Source organism: Amblyomma maculatum, chromosome 8, assembly GCF_055883805.1.
Source record: "Amblyomma maculatum isolate TAMU_Amacu chromosome 8, ASM5588380v1, whole genome shotgun sequence".
Lineage (NCBI taxonomy): Eukaryota > Metazoa > Arthropoda > Arachnida > Ixodida > Ixodidae > Amblyomma > Amblyomma maculatum.
Window position 1 is genome coordinate 100,070,263 of NC_139351.1, and position 3,878 is coordinate 100,074,140.

The following is a 3,878-nucleotide window of genomic DNA, read 5'->3' on the forward strand; positions in this document are numbered from 1 at the left end:
TAATGCAAAAGTAGTACAGTACATCTCCTAGCTGCGATAAGTCACCACATTCTATGTTCTGCCCGACCAATCAACAATCCTGTCTGATCAGTGCTGGTTAATGATAAGCATAGTGAGGCATAAAAGAACAAAACAGATCTTGATCTTTTAAGCCCCATTATACTTACTCACTCATTAACCTACACTAAACTGACTAAATTGTTGATTGATCGAGCAGAACATAGAATGTGTTGACTGACCGCAGCAAGGATATGTGCTGTTCTACTTTTGCATTAATGTAAACCACCTCGTGCCTGCTCCCGGCTAACCGTTGATCACGCAGCATTTTCTGTTAATCCGCAGCGGAAAGGGAACACAGAATAAAAAATGCGCGTTAATGAGAAAGAAAAAATATGCATCTTTGGTGAACCCATAACATGAGCTGGGCTGTTTATTTGCTTTATTTCAATTCATATGCAAGGTATGACGCCAGGCTATTCTTTGCGTAAAACGCTGATACGTCCGGGAACTCCTCGCATGTGATGCTGAAATAAACAATATAAATCATAATTAAGTTGCGGTATATACTAACTTAAAAATAGAGGAAAGGCATTTGTGCGCTGCTCCACGTCATAGCTCAAGAAATTTCTTGTCTAAAATGAGTTGTCACTGTCTTTCACTGCTTAGACGGCATCGACCGCCGCTTCCACAGCTCGGCAGCACTGCCACATCGTTCATTTCTCCCTGATAAACAATATATGCTGCCGTCAAAGATCCTATTGTGAATATAAATAGCAAAGTGCAAGTCACAAGCATTACTACCCAGAAAACTTGAAGCAGAATTACCAACTATAGGCACCAAAATGAGTGGAAACAAAAACAAACACTGCAAAAATGGTGGAGCTGCACAGATTCAATAATCCACAATGTGTGACAGAGGCATATTATGATCTCGATAATGTGTCCGTCTCAGCGCGAGTAGCGTATCGAAAGAGTACAGCACTGTGCCGAACAATCCGTCAAAAACGGTCACCTTGTAAAAGAAAGAAAATGTCGCCATCCCAACTGGCGTTCCATCGGCCCCAGCGTCCGCGTTAGAGACAAGCCTGGTTCTCTCTCTCTCCCTCCTTTTTTTCCGACGAGGCTGGCTTGCCTGCTAGAAATATTTACATGCTCGCTTCCCCTTGTAGCACACACTGTACAAGACTGGCACAAACACGAATAGGAAAAAGTAAAACTCTCACCAAAGTGCAGACGCTCCCTCCGCCCGTGCCGGCTTTTCGCCCAGAATCCAAAACGCCTGCGACTGTTGAACTTCTTAAACACGTCCTCCTTGCGCAGAAGCTGCCACCCAAGAGCGGATTCCTCCGAAGACTTAAATGCGTACGTTCGCGCTCAAATTTGAACAAAACGATCTTCGTGATAATCACCAGCGAAAAACCTACATACGGTGCTTCGCTCACAGTGCAAGATGCGACCACGGTGGCGGGAAAACGCCAACTGAACTGGCACATCGCCGCACTCAGCGTACCCGCGTCCGCGTGCAAAGAAAACAGGGCGCGGAAGAACAGCTTCGGTGAAAAGGGGGAGCCGCCGCCCCCGCTGCGCGAGCTATGCTGCAGCCAAGGTCATCTCCGTGAAGACAAACCACGGAGAAGGCAGAGAGCAGAGACCCAGAGGGAGCAACCCCTCCCCCCCTCCCCCTTTTTCCCCCCAGCCGACAGGAAGTAACTCTCGACCCTCCGGACATGCTGGCGCCGTTCGCGGCACGGGGGAAAGATGGGTGTGGACAGTAGCAAGGCAGTGGCCGAATGCTTCTTTGAAAAGACGAGTCGCGGATAGAAGACGCGTGTAATCCTATTTTTTTTTTCTTTTTATTTCATACGCGAATGTTTTTGCTATGCGTGTTAACTCTATAGTATGCGTGGGATCAATCCGTCATTATTAGAACCCCTCAATGTTTAAAGTGACTTCATTTTAGCATGGTGTCCACTTTAAGAAAGGAAGGAAAAGAAAAAAATAACAGTTAAATTCTCCAAAGACATACAGGATTCCAATACAGACTGCACCTCATTTTGCGGCAAAAGCTACGGGCAAAAATACCTAGGCTTGGGCAGAATGTCAGACCCTGAAGCATATATATAGTGAACTTTGCAACTGGTTTAAAAAAGCTTTGTCCTGCCCTACATGGTAGGTTCAATCTAGGATCCTGTTTGTTAGTATGATGACTCACTGAACTTGTTTTATGATAAATATAAAATATGTCCTACCACTAAAGTTACCTTCTGCGACATACAGAAGCTGATTCATTACGGATTCTGACTGACATTCAACGATGTATTTGCATTATTAGTGGAGGCTTTGCCATCATGAAGTTTTTAGGGCATATTTTCACTGTGTTGCGAAGCTTGAGCTAAGTGTGCACCGTTAATATGTACTTTTATATAACATGAACGAGCACGCAACTGCATGCTGCTCTTATATTTCCCTTTGCAGAATGTGGCCAATAGTTGATTACAAGTGAGACCAAAAATTCATAACGAAATTGTCACATCATGTTCTTATCATTTGTGCCTAAAACTACTTAAAAACATGGGTCAGCTTGAACAGTACACGCTAATTGTTCGTGAACGTTGAAAACTGACAACAAAAAGCACATAGAAAAAATAGCACAAAAAGTCTATTGGGTAGAACACAATGAAAATTCTGTGGGCCCTGTAAAGATTGCACTCAGCTGGGGTTGAATGTCTATCGAAATTCAATAAATTCAAAAGGCGGTCAATAGTCCAACAATAGAGTTTCAAAACTCATTTTTGTAAGGGAAGGTGTCGGCCAAGAGCACCGTAAGAGTGCTTGAATTTCAAATACGGATAACTGCTTTTACACTGTGCAGCTCTGCAGGGAGCTTTGGCCGAGTGAGCAAAGGCCGCGCATTTCAACCGAGCAGATCACAGACGCTTCGTAAAAATCGCCTTGAGGCCAGCGCAAGCACATAATTCGCTCTCCCGCCGTCTCTGCGCATTGCCTTTGAAAGACGGCCACGGGCAGCGATACGTAGCAGGGGGGAAATAAATTTCGTATTTAGTTTTTATATGTTCGCTGGCTCACTTAACCATGTAAGGTTTGTATGCACACCTTGAGACAGGCCTAGTCGAGACCGGACGCTGATTCGAGGTCAGCTAACTTTTGTGTTTGCTTTGAAAATGTATGGCCCATTAATGAGCGGAAATCGCAAGTGCGGCGGCGCGTTGGAAGGCACAGCTGTTGGGAGAAAACCGCACTCGGGCAACACGCAAAACTAACCGAGTCGACAGAAAGGATGGTAAGGCTTTGTAAAAGGAAAGCGAATGTTTTATGAGCTACTGCCGTAGCGAATATGACGTCAGTGTACACGTGATGAATTACAGTAGGGCTAGCGAACTCTGCGGTGATCACAATGGACTTAAGCTAGTGATGGAGCAAGTAAGTAAGTGAGCGAGTGGGGTGCTAAGTGAGAGAGAGAACGAGATTAAGCGAGTTAATAAGTTAATAAGTAAGTGAAGAGTGAGAAAAAAAGAGCGAGTGAACGAGCCAGGAAGAGGTAGATGCAGTGAGCAACAGAATAAATGACTGAGCCTGCATCCACACTGCATAGTAATCTTTCAAGCATTTCACCATTTCATCCAAACAGTGCGAAACGATTGCAGAATTGCAGAAAGCCAGCATGAAGGCCGCCCTGACATCCTGTAGCCATCACCGTCTTAAGCTTCTGTCTTTCGTTGCACATTGCGGCTTGTGTTACTCGTCTGCACATAAAATGCCGCTGATGGCCTGTCGGCTCGAGCCCGAGGCGAGAACGTGTTCACGAGGGTTTTGCTAAACATATACATAAAAAAAAAGGCTGCAGCATATTTCAACCT

General features: G+C 45.0%; 1 long non-coding RNA gene across 1 annotated transcript; it reads right to left on the bottom strand.

Moving 5' to 3' along the window:
- Window positions 1-399: 399 nt before the first annotated feature.
- LOC146181974 (uncharacterized) lies at window positions 400-1,360 on the bottom strand. Its single transcript, XR_014700319.1, has 2 exons — window positions 1,013-1,360; window positions 400-524 (listed from the first exon to the last, which is right to left on the bottom strand). It is a non-coding gene; the product is annotated as an uncharacterized LOC146181974 (long non-coding RNA).
- Window positions 1,361-3,878: the final 2,518 nt, after the last annotated feature.